Source organism: Heptranchias perlo, chromosome 13 (genome assembly GCF_035084215.1).
Source record: "Heptranchias perlo isolate sHepPer1 chromosome 13, sHepPer1.hap1, whole genome shotgun sequence".
NCBI classification, from domain to species: domain Eukaryota; kingdom Metazoa; phylum Chordata; class Chondrichthyes; order Hexanchiformes; family Hexanchidae; genus Heptranchias; species Heptranchias perlo.
This window is the reverse complement of record NC_090337.1, coordinates 37,274,853-37,287,971: the sequence shown is the minus strand read 5'-3', so window position 1 is coordinate 37,287,971 and position 13,119 is coordinate 37,274,853. Positions and strand designations below refer to the sequence as shown.

Here is a 13,119-nt window from a genome sequence, read left to right as displayed (position 1 = left end):
CTAAAACTAAATCCAGAACTGCTCCCCACTCTTGTTGGGCTTGCTCCATGGCTGCTGCCGGGTTATCTTATCCTGCATTATTTGGTCCTGGTGATCTGTGACTACCTGGAGATTGACTGAATGAAACTCTTTGCAATTTATATATGTCACAGGGTTGTTGCTTGGCATCCTGGTGGCAACATGAGTGCCATCAATGAGGCCCTGCGCTCTTAGGAACCCAGACACCTAGTAGAAGTGCTGGGCTCTCTCCAATTTTTCCCTCTTTTCTGTTGGGAAAGTGACAAATCTGATGCCCCTAGCAAACAAGGCTGCAGTGACCTACTTGATGCATCAGGGAACAGATGTCTGATTAATCTGGGAAATACCACCAGTAGTGGCTTGAAATGAGCCCCTAGCCTAAAAGTACAACACAATTATGACTTAACAGATAAGGCTGCCCCTATGCTGGATGCTGTCTGAAGGCTCTTGTACACAGCATCACTCAATGGCTGCCCCCCTGCTGAATCACAGATGGTGAAGACAGGTTTCTTCTGACATGCCCAAGTAGATGTGCCTGGGTCATATGATGTAATGCTTATGCTGTCATGCCAGCCTCCCTGCATCTCCTCCCTCTATAAAAAAAATTCCTCCTCCTGCTCCAAATCTAACATAACCATTGACAATCCCAGTGCAATGCCCATGGTCAGCACCGCTTGCCAGGGACAAGGGTGGTAAAAGTAGGAATGTTGTGGTGGGAGCTGTGCACCATAAAAGTGCAGAATTAAATGAAGATAGCAGCAAAAAAAATGATCTAATGATCAAAGTTAATTTATCCAAATCCAAAATTGCATTCAAAATCTAAGTCTCATTTAACATGGTGATGTAGCTTTATGTGGTGGAGTTCTTCAATGAGCAGCTTGCAGGGCTTCCAGAAACCACTTTATACAGGTACCCAGTGAATCAAGAGCTGCACTGCAAAACAGCAAAGGAAATCTGGAGTGGGACAATTTTACATCTATGAACATAATTTTAAGGGAGCATTGAGGCCACCACACACAAAAAGTGCTGCCCTCAAAATCGTTAAACATTTTTCCTCCCAAGAAATCAGGGGTTCAGTGCCATTTATGCTGATGCCTGCCTGATTGATTCTACAGGTCACACATGCTCCTATTGGTGTATCGCTCCCCGAATGCACTACTATGGAATTTAGTATCTCCACCATTCCTTAATCCTCCATTAAAAAAGCATTCCTTTTTCAACTCTAATTGGTCCTACGCTTTCTTTAACTATTCCTTAACTTCTTATGTTTATAAAATTGTTTATTATTTCCCTTTGTTACCTGCCAATCTTTCTTCATGCCTTCTCTTAGCCGTTCTAATCTTTTTGCTTCCCACTATATTTTTTATACTCTGCTTCATTGTTTTGTCTTCTCGTATGCTCCTTTTTTACATCTTCTTTTAACTTTAATTTTTCTACTCAATCAAGGAACTCCAGCTTTTGCTGCACTGCCTTTACTTCTTGTGGGAATGTCCGATTCCAACCCTAAACATCTCCTGTTTGAATGTTTCCCATTATTTGTCCATTGTCTTATCTCATTTTTTCCCAAATGAACTGGGCTAGTTCCCTTTCTATTTTGTTGAAATTTTTTCGAGTCAAGTATGTTTATCTCTGACTGTTCCATCTCTTCAATTTTTATACAAATCTAATTGCTATGGTCCTCGATGTTCCTCTACCCTTGCATTACCTACTTGCACCACTTCATTGCCGAAAACTATTCCAGCACCTTTACACTATGTTGGAGGAAAAACACACCAATCTAGAAAACAGCCCTTGACATATTACTCTTTGCCACTTACATTATTTGACCTTTTAATAATTAAAGTCACTGGAGCCGAAATTCCATCAGGCTCTGGATGGATCGGGGGCTGATTAGGGACCAGAAAATGGGGCGGAACCAGCTTTTACCGTGTTTTTGGTCCTGCCACTTCCTGGTGTGTGTGTGTGTGTATGTGTGGGGTGGGGGGGTTGGTAGGAAGATCTTCAGCCTACCCTCCTATAATCAAAATGGTGTCTCTGGGGAAGTTCCTGGGCTACCCTAGGAATTCAATCCTTTATTGCTCTTGGAAGGCCTCAGGGGAACTCTCACCAGCTGAGAACTGGTGTGTGTTCTCCTGATATCTGAGGAAAGACACCAAGACTTTGTTTCTGTAGTACCAGAATGGCTGCCTTCAGAGCTGAAGACTTCTGGCATGCATTTTTTCTTCTACCCAGGAAAGGCCTTGGGCTACCTCAAGCAAAGTGGCTGTTAGCCACTCTAGCTTTTAAGCGTGGATTGGAGCGAGCAGTCTCATAGATGTTGGCGCAGAGTTTTTGAGCACAGATGGCCTTAAGTCCCACCCTGCCTCACTTCCGCTAGTACAGCAGACAATCGAAATTTCAGCTCCACCCGGTTGTCCCTGCATTTTTCTTTAATTTGTCTATATGTCGCCTCTTCTATCTCCTTTCCATTATTTGGCAATCTGTAATATACTTCCAATAGAGTAAGAGTTCTCGTCTTATTCTTTAACTCTAACCAAACAGATTCAGCTTTTGCACTATCTTCTCTATCCCCTAAGGAAAGGAATTTTTAACTGCTGTTGAACCTGAAATCTCTTCTCTCTCCTCTTTCAGTGTATTTCCCTTGGTTGAGTTTCTGTCACTTAGAGGCAGCTATTGATAGGAAACAATGGATAAAACACAGGATGGTGCTATTTAAAGGATGTGTGAAACAAATAGCCACATGGTTCAGAATAACCATCTCTGAACAGAATAGGTATCTCCAGCAATTTTGCCTACTTAATGTTAGACATACAATAGGAGAAATCACTAAATTAAGAATTTTTTACTCTAATAAAATTTAAGTCAATGAACTGGGACAACAGTGACTGAATTAAATCATTCCATTTATCAAACCATCTCTTATTTTTAAACAAAAGTCACTATTGATTGAAAATATTAGAAATCAATTGATGTGAGATATTGTTTCTTCTAAAGGAATTTCTTTTTTCATTATATCTCCAATGTCTGGTGTCTTGGTTCACTTTACAAACTTTTAAGGTACTTAAAACAGAACAAGATATTAACATAATATATGTGTATAAAGTTGCATTGCTCTTTACAACAATTTGTGGAATTTAAAACTAATAAAGGATTAAAGCATCAATAGAGGTTTATTTGAGAAGTGAAAAGCTCATTCAAAACCAATTTCCAAATTAGCTGTACCATTTTATACAGCTGAATCAATCTCAGTATTTTACCAACATTCAGTTTATACCATGTTTACAGGGTCTGGAGCAACAGTATAATACCAGTTATGTAATATTACCAATATGAATTTTAATTATAAACTGGTTATAACAACAACTTGCATTTATATAGCGCCTTTAATGTAGTAAAACGTCCCAAGGTGCTTCACGGGAGTGTTAGCAAACAAAATCTGATACCGAGCCACATAAGGAGATATTAGGGCAGGTGACCAAAAGCTTGGTCAAAGAAGTAGATTTCAAGGAGCATCTTAAAGGAGGAGGAGAAAGGGATAGCGAGGCGGAGAGGTTTAGGGAGGAAATTCCAGCGTTTAGGATCTAGGCAGCTGAAGGCATGGCTGCCAATAGCAGAGCGATTAAAATCAGGGATGGGCAAGAGGCAAGAGTTGGAGGAGCGCAGAGATCTCACAGGGTTGTAGGGCTGGAGGAGGTTACAGAGATAGGGAGGGGCAAGCCCATGGAGGGATTTGAAAACAAGGATGAAAATTTTAAAATTGAGGCATTGCTGGTCAGGGAGCCAATGTAGGTCAGCGAGCAATGGGTGAATGAGACTTGGTGCGAGTTAGGATAAGGACAGCAGACTTTTGGATGAGCTCAAGTTTATGGAGGGTGGAAGATGGGAGGCCAGATAGGAGAGCATCGGAATAGTCAAGTCTATAGGTAACAAAGGCATGGATGAGCGTTTCAGCAGCAGATGAGCTGAGGCAGGGGTTGAGACAGGTGATGTTACGCAGGTGAAAGTAGGCGGTCTTGGTGATGGAGTGGATATGTGACTGCGATTAGAACGATTTGGGTAGCCACCAAAACTGCATTTGCATCGTATATAAACTCCTCAGAAAATATCATTCTTTCTCAGCTATTCAAAATACAGTTAGGAGAAATCTTCCAATTGATGTTAGTTTTTCTGTAACTTTTAAACTCAAGTGGTGCATCCTAGTGCCATTGTTTTTCTCTCACCGTTTAAATGCTTCATGCTGTATGTAGCTTTAGGAATTTTTTCTATCCCAGTTCCATCATTCTATGATTCTAGTTCATGCTAGTACCTCATTTCAAAATTGTTTAGAGTACCATGAAATCCTTCTAGCATTGGACACTTATGGCTTACCTTTGGTGCATCCTTCTAGTCACAATTTCAACGGGTAATTCCAGATTGCTCAGACTACGTTTGTCCTGGTGCTGGGGGATCTTGGGATCCAATTTGAAATGATTCACTTCTACACCATGTTAAATAAGAAAGTTGAGTGGCAATTGGGAGTACACCCTCCTTTCACCAGTGAATGCAGCAGGCAGGACCCAATCTGTGTTTGCATGGCCGGGGATAAAGTGTGGGGAGCCCTTCAACAACGGTCACTAGGTTTCCTCCCAGAGAGGTGGTAATGGTGAAGAATGCGCTCTACTATGCGCTCTAGTTCTTGCCGTAAAATTTGATTCCCTAGAACCTCTGGACTGTAGGCAACAAATAACAGTTGTGAACTGGAATGACTTAATATGATCAGTGTAAATGTCCCATGAGCATCCACGTAGCACAAATAGCATTCTAATTTTAACATGCGAGGAGGCAGGTAAAATAAAGGAATAAATAAAATAAAGGAATTATGGTGTCGATTTTGAACATGCCTCCGGGCAACAAAATCTGTGTTTTGGATCAGCTGGCTGTTATAGAAACCGCCTGATTTTTATTTCCATTGATTCGCAATGCTTGCTTTATAGCCGGACGGCAAGTTGAAAATCTACCACTATGATTTCTTCACCTCAGTGGAAATAGGAACATAGGAATATAGAAACAGGAGTAGGCCATTCAGCCCCTCGTGCCTGCTCCGCCATTTGATAAGATCATGGCTGATCTGTGACCTAACTCCATATACCCGCCTTTGGCCCGTATCCCTTAATACCTTTGATTGCCAAAAAGCTATCGATCTCAGATTTAAATTTAGCAATTGAGCTAGTATCTATTGCCGTTTGCGGAAGTGAGTTCCAAACTTCTACCACCCTTTGTGTGTAGAAATGTTTTCTAATCTCGCTCCTGAAAGGTCTGGCTCTAATTTTTAGACTGTGCCCCCGCTCCAAAAATCCCCAACCAGCGGAAATAGTTTCTCTCTATCCACCCTATCCGTTCCCCTTAATATCTTATAAACTTCAATCAGATCACCCCTTAACCTTCGAAACTCCAGAGAATACAACCCCAATTTGTGTAATCTCTCCTCGTAACTTAACCCTTGAAGTACGGGTATCATTCTAGTAAACCTACGCTGCACTCCCTCCAAAGCCAATATGTCCTTCCGAAGGTGTGGTGCCCAGAACTGCTCACAGTACTCCAGGTGCGGTCTAACCAGGGTTTTGTATAGCTGCAGCATAACTTCTGCCCCCTTGTACTCTAGTCCTCGAGATATAAAGGCCAGCATTCCATTAGCCTTATTGATTATTTTCTGCATCTGTTCATGACACTTCAATGATCTATGTACCTGAACCCCTAGGTCCCTTTGGACATCCACTGTTTTTAACTTTTTACCATATAGAAAAACACTGTTCTATCCTTTTTTGATCCAAAGTGGATGACCTCACATTTGTCCACATTGAATTCCATTTGCCACAGTTTTGCCCATTCACCTAATCTATCAATATCGCTTTGTAATTTTATGTTTTCATCTACACTGCTTACAATGCCACCAACCTTTGTGTCTTCGGCAAACTTAGATATGAGACTTTCTATGCCTTCATCTAAGTCGTCAATAAATATTGTGAATAATTGAGGCCCCAAGACAGATCCCTGCAGGACTCCACTAGTCACATCCTGCCAATGTGAGTACCTACCCATTATCCCTACTCTCTGTCACCTTTCGCTCAGCCAACTTCCTAACCAAGTCCGTACTTTTCCCTCGATTACATGGGCTTCTATCTTAGCTAACAGTCTCTTATGTGGGACCTTATCAAATGCCTTCTGGAAGTCCATATAAATAACATCCATTGACATTCCCCTGTCCACTACTTTAGTCACCTCTTCAAAAAATTCAATCAGGTTTGTCAGGCACGACCTACCTTTCACAAATCCATGCTGGCTCTCTCTGATTAACTGAAAATTCTCGAGGTGTTCAGTCACCATATCCTTAAGTACAGACTCCTGCATTTTCCCCACAACAGATGTTAGGCTAACTGGTCCATAATCCCCTGGTTTCCCTCTCTCTCCTTTCTTAAAAAGCAGAGTGACATGTGCAATTTTCCAATCCAGAGGGACAGTTCCTGAATCTAGAGAACTTTGAAAGATTATAGTTAGGGCATCTGCAATGTGCTCACCTACTTCCTTTAAAACCCTGGGATGGAAACCATCTGGTCCTGGGGATTTGTCACTCTTTAGTGCTATTATTTTCTTCATTACTGTTGCTTTACTTATATTAATTTTATCGAGTCCCTGTCCCCGATTCAATATTACTTTTCTTGGGATTTCCGGCATGCTATCCTCTTTATCTACTGTAAATACTGACGCAAAGTAATTTTCAACATGTCCGCCATTTCCCCATTGTCAATGACAATATCCCCATTTTCAGTTTTTAAGGGGCCAACACTGCTCCTGACCACCCTCTTTTTCCTAATGTAACTATAAAAGTTCTTCGTATTGGTTTTGATATCCCTTGCAATTTTCTTTTCATACTCTCTTTTTGTAGCTCTTACTATCTGTTTTGTGACCTTTTGTTGATCTTTGTATCCTTCACATTCGCCAGGATTTGTGCCATTTTTTGCCTTTTTGTATGCCCTTTCCTTATGTCTTATACTGTCCCTTGCCTCTTTAGTTGTCCATGGCTGTTTTTTTTGGCAAGTAGAGTTCTTGCCCCTCAGGGGTATAAACCGATTCTGTATCATGTTAAATGTTTCTTTAAACATTTCCCACTGATCATCAGTCGTTTTACCCATTAACAGATTTGCCCAGTTTACTGTGGACAGTCTCTGTCTCATCCCTTTGAAGTCGGCCTTACCCAAGTCTAGAATCTTAGCAGCTGATTCACTTTTTTCCCTTTCAAACACTACATTGAACTCGATCATGTTATGATCGCTATTGGATAGATGTTCACGCACAGTTAAGCCGTTAACTAAATCTGGTTCATTACTCATTACTCAACCTAGTATGGCTTGCCTCCTTGTTGCCTCCAGGACATACTGCTGTTGAAAACTATCCTGCACACACTCAAGAAATTCACTACCTTTCTGACAGTTGCTAGTCTGCTTTTCCCAATCTATGTGAAGGTTAAAGTCCCCCATTAAGACCACTATGCCTTTCTTACATGCTTGTCTAATCTCTGCATTTATACAATCTAGCACTTCAGGGCTGCTGCCAGGGCTCCTATACACAATTCCCACTATAGTCTTAGATCCTTTCCTGTTTCTCAATTCAACCCATATGGTCTCTGTTGGCTGCTTACCTCTCGTTATATCCTCCTTTATCATTGAAGTGATTTCATCTCTAATCATTAAGGCTACTCTTCCCCCTCTTCCATTTTCCCTGTCTCTCCTGTAGACCTTATAACCCGGTATATTTAGTTCCCAATCCTGACTATCCTGCAGCCATGTCTCAGTGATAGCTATCATGTCATACCCTCCAATTTGAATTTGAACCTGTAGTTCATTTAATTTATTCCTTATACTCCGTGCATTTGTATATAGAACTCTTAGTTGGGCCACACACCCTAGCCTGACCTTCAGCCTTGATGCTGGGTTAATCGCCTTACACCTTCTAGTTTTCACTTTATCTGTAGTGTCTAAAGTACACTTTCTTTCTGCTGCTCTACGCTTTTCCCTTTCACTTGTTCTTGAACAACTGTTTGTACTATTTGTATTGTAAATTTCCCCTGGGTCTTCCCCTCTCTTGCTGCTCTCAACTTTATTCCCTTCTGACTCCCCTCTCAGGTTCCCATCCCCCTGCCACTCTAGTTTAAACCTTCCCCAACAGCACTAGCAAACACCCCCGCGAGGACATTGGTCCCGGTCCTGCTCGGGTGTAACCCGTCCCGCTTGTACAGGTCCCACCTTCCCCAGAACCGGTCCCAATGTCCCAGGAATCTAAATCCCTCCCTCCTACACCATCCCTGCAGCCACGCAGTCATCTGGTCTATTTTCCTGTTCCTATACTCACTAGCACGTGGCACTGGTAGTAATTCTGAGATCACTACCTTTGAAGTCCTGCTTTTTAAATTATCTCCTAACTCCTTAAATTCACCTTGCAGGACCTCATCCCTTTTTTTTACCTATGTCGTTGGTACCGATATGGACCACGACTACTGGCTGTTCACCCTCCCCCTCCAGAATGTCCTGCAGCCACTCCACAACATCCTTGATCCTAGCACCAGGGAGGCAACATACCATCCTGGAGTGATGTTTGCGGCCACAGAAACGCCTATCTATTGAAATGGGAAACTATCTTTGGCAGGAAACCCAATTTTGACCTAAGATAAATTCATTCAGAGTGGAAGCTTTGATACAGCACCTTCTCATGTTTTTCAAAGTACTTTGCATACAATGAATTACTTTGCAGTGAAGGGATCATTGTTATGTGGGTAAACTGACAGCCACTTTATGTAAGATCCCACAAATAGTGATAAGATGAATGACTAACTAATCTATTTTGGTTGGTTGAAGGAAGGATGTTGGCAAGGACATCAGGAGGACTTTGTGATGTTTTTCAAGTAATGCTATGAGAACTTTAACATCCAACTGAGCCACTGAAAGAGGAATCTCAGTTTAACATGTCATCTAAAGGACATCTCTTCTAACAATGCACCACTCTCTTTCGACAATGCATGGTAGGATCAGCTTATATTGTGAATTCAGATACTTGAGTGGAGCTTGAGCTTACAACATTCTGACTCAAAAGTGAAGGTATTATTAATTGAAACAAGATGAAATGTTCCAAATTAAATAAGTGTATCCGTGACTGGGATATCAGTGAATGTGCATACCAAAACTAGGGCAACCAGAAATGCAGCCTTCCATAATAGATAACGTTGAAAGAGATTTGAAGAGAGGATATGTAAATTTATGTAGAAACAATTTAAGATTCTAAATTTGGACTAATGGAGGTCTGCCAGGATTCAGATAGCTTTCATGAAATGAAACAACAAGGAGTGACTCACTAAAGAAGTTAATGTAAGAGGATCATGGAACACTGGAATTGCCGCAAGAGGTACACAAATGGGGCTGGGTTTAGCTGCAGATTAAGGAAATGTTACAGATATTCTAGAATGGAAAAGATGTCACAGGAAATAGGATTAGTGTATTTATTCAATCACCACTGAGCCAATTTTTTCTATTTGGTATTGTAAGCATGACTGATAGATGGTTTATGTGAGGCAGCTATGCCTTGCTCAAGTGACTGTCTCCTCTCAACAGCGAGGCCATCAGATAGAAAATGGCTGGGTCCAAGTGAAGATCTGACAACAGTTGAAAGAAATCTCACCTACAGATAGTGCAACACTAGAATATCTAAGGAACATGGCGATCAATTCTTGTCTCTCAGTGTGAAATCAGTTGTACAGAGCCTTGGTCAGACTCCATCTGAAGTACTGCATTCAGGATTGGGCACCGAACTTCAGGAAAGATATATAGGTCTTGGAAGTTGTACAGCGCAGATTCACCAAAATTATACCAGGGCTTAAAGGGTTAAATTATGAGGACAGATTGCATAAACTTGGCTTTTATTCCCTTGAGTTTCGAAGGTTGGGGGGTGATCTAATCGAGGTATTTAAAATAATTAAGGGATTCAATAGGGGTAGATACAGAGAAACTATTTCTTCTGGTGGGGAAATTCAGAACAAGATGGCATAATCTTCAAATTAGCCATTGAGGAGTGAAATCAGGAAGTACCTTTTCACACAAAGGGTAGTGGAAATCTGGAACTCACTCCCCCAAAAGGCTGTGGATGCTGGGTCAATTGAAATTTTCTAGACTGAGATCAGTAGTTAAGGGTATCAAGGGATTATGGAGCAACATTGGGTAAAGTTGGGAGCTGAGGTACAGCTCAGCCATGATTTAACTGAATGATGGAACAGACTTGAAGGGACGAATGGCCTACTCTTGTTCCTATGTTCCCATGTAAAACAGCTGGAGGTGAGCACGGTGAGAGCAATAGTCATCCGAAGGTGTCAGTTGGGGACCCATCCCAGTTTCCGGGTTACTCCTAATTAAGCTCAAAACGCTTTTTCCATAGGCAGCTCGCTGATTAAGAGGCTGGATGCTAGGAGCTGCTGCAAATTCTTAAGGGCCTGAAGCAGCTTGAAGAGAGGATGCATTTTTTAGTGGCCAAAGAAAGAAAGCAACACTGTGGACCTTTCTGAAAAATCCCTATGGGCAAGAGGAGTTTGTGCTTTTCAGATAAAGCAATGGGGCCCTCTCAAGCCTGAGCTTCTAGACTTCGCTGATCATAAGCCCTTCAATAAGCCACAAAAGGCTAACTTCCTCCCTATATGAAAAATATAGTTTACACCTTTCTATAAACTGGTAAAATTATAATGCTGTTTGAAATCTTTGTGTAGAGAGTTTTCCTGTAGTAGGTAGGAATCTTTCAATGTTAGGTGAGGCAGTACAAAGAAGGTTCACTCGGTTAATCCCGGGGATGAGGGGGCAGACATATGAGGAGAGGTTGAGTAGATTGGGACTCTACTCATTGGAGTTCAGAAGAATGAGAGGCGATCTTATTGAAACATATAAGATTGTGAAGGGGCTTGAGCGGGTGGATGCGGTGAGGATGTTCCCAAGGATGGGTGAAACTACAACTAGGGGGCATAATCTTAGAATAAGGGGCTGCTCCTTCAAAACTGAGATGAGGGGAAACTTCTTCACTCAGAGGGTGATAGGTCTGTGGAATTTGCTGCCCCAGGAAGCTGTGGAAGCTACATCATTGAATAAATTTAAAACAGAAATAGACAGTTTCTTAGAAGTAAAGGGAATTAGGGGTTACGGGGAGCGGGCAGGAAATTGGACATGAATTTAGATTTGAGGTTAGGATCAGATCAGCCATGATCTTATTAAATGGCAGAGCAGGCTCGAAGGGCCGATTGGCCTACTCCTGCTCCTATTTGTTATGTTCTTATTAGTATTTGGGCAGACACTGTTGATTGTAGGGTGAAAGGAGTGGGATTGATGTGGTACATTACTGCTAATGCAGGGAACTTGGATTGTTCATCTGAAGTTTTCTTCAATTAGCTGATGCCGAACAGTTCTGGCTGCAGATAACTGTTGGAGCACTCCCACTTCCTAGCCATCTCCTAGATCATCAGTGTCCTCTCGGACAAACGGTGGGAGAATGGATGACTCGCACAATATAAAAGCATCATAGCAGCTACCAGGAAAGCCAGCACAAATCTGCATAATGCGCTTCTGTTCATTATGCACCAGTTGAATATTAATAGTGTCATTCATGAAGGCAGTTGTGTTATGTGAAGGAGCCTGTCGAGTGACATGGGTACAATTACTGATGCCCTGGACTTGGGGGAATCCTGAAATCTGTGTGAATCCCCAGAGTACTATCCTGCTTCTTCTGGATGTCCATGGGAAAGTGATGAATATGCTTGCTGTGACAAATAAGGCATCAGTCAGTTGTTTAATACAAGCAAAGACTGCAGACTGACTGATGTTGCTGATATCCCCTGTGGGAGCCTGGAAAGAGTCAGAGGCAAAAAAGTTCAAGGCTGCAGTCACCTTGGCTGCAACAGGCAGTACTGCGCTAGGTGTAACAGCTGGCTGCAGATCTTCTTGCAGGATGTGACACAACTCTGTTACTCCCTCCCTGGAGCATTGAAGCCTCCTGTGTCCTATTCCCACTCTGTCATTGGCCTGGTACACTGTCCCAATGAAGCTCAATGAAAATGTCTACAAAATGGAACTTCACTTCATCAAAGCTGGGACAGCATAGCAGGAGTGGTGCAGCAAAGAGGATGTGAGATTCAAAAGAACAGTAATGACTGTCATATTAAATCACAATATCATAAGAAAACAAAAAATGTCAATAAGAAGGTAAACGCACATTGTCTGGAATCCAAAGAATCCAACATTAACAGGTCACAATAACTTACAATACAGTCCCCACCACTTACACCATCCATGCTTAGCATGGGCTGATGCCTATATTGGACAAATGGCGTTAACCATTTGCCATTACCATAGGTATCAATTACAAACGCGCAGTTTATAATGTATTAAGCGCGCCAAGTATTTCAGGCAGTTCAATGAGTCCTTACCATGTATTTACCAATTTAAAAGGTTCTGCCGATTTCAGGCAAAGTCGAGTCAATCAATTGTTCACACCTCATTAATCCACTGTATTGTACTTACTGATCTAAAAGGCTGTGCTGATTTCAGGCAAAGTCGGGTCTTCAAGCAGTTTCAAACAGCTGTTTGCATCTTGTTAGAGTGTGATTACCTTAGTGATGAGATTCTGCGTGCAACTGATAACAATTAGGAGAGGCAGTTGCTAAATGAGATTGCCTGTTTTTTAAAAATATGTTGGTTACTTACCTTTTTGGTTTTACCGTCCACCGCGTATAGCAAGCAAATCGTGTTAACACCAACGCAGCCGCTCTAAGCGGTGGGGACTGTACACAATCTAATTTGCACCTAGATCAAAAAGTTCTGTTGCTATAGGTCAGATGATAAGACCCTGAGTAGCCATTTCAAATTTTAGCAAAACCAGTTGAACACATCTTAGCAAAATACGCATGGATGCTGGAAATCTGAAATAAAAACATAAAATGCTGGAAATACTCAGCAAGTCAGGCAGCATCTGTGGAGAAAGAAACAGAGTTAATGTTTCATAGCGTTCATAGCGACGTCGCTTTTTGATCCTTCGATGTCGGCT

The 13,119-nt window shown here is 41.8% G+C and overlaps 1 protein-coding gene across 1 annotated transcript in view; it reads right to left on the bottom strand.

Moving 5' to 3' along the window:
- The window catches only part of LOC137331122 (spermatogenesis-associated protein 16-like), a 106,379-nt gene that overhangs the window by 34,194 nt on the left and 59,066 nt on the right, over positions 1 to 13,119 (bottom strand). The gene's annotated exons all lie outside the window — the stretch shown is intronic.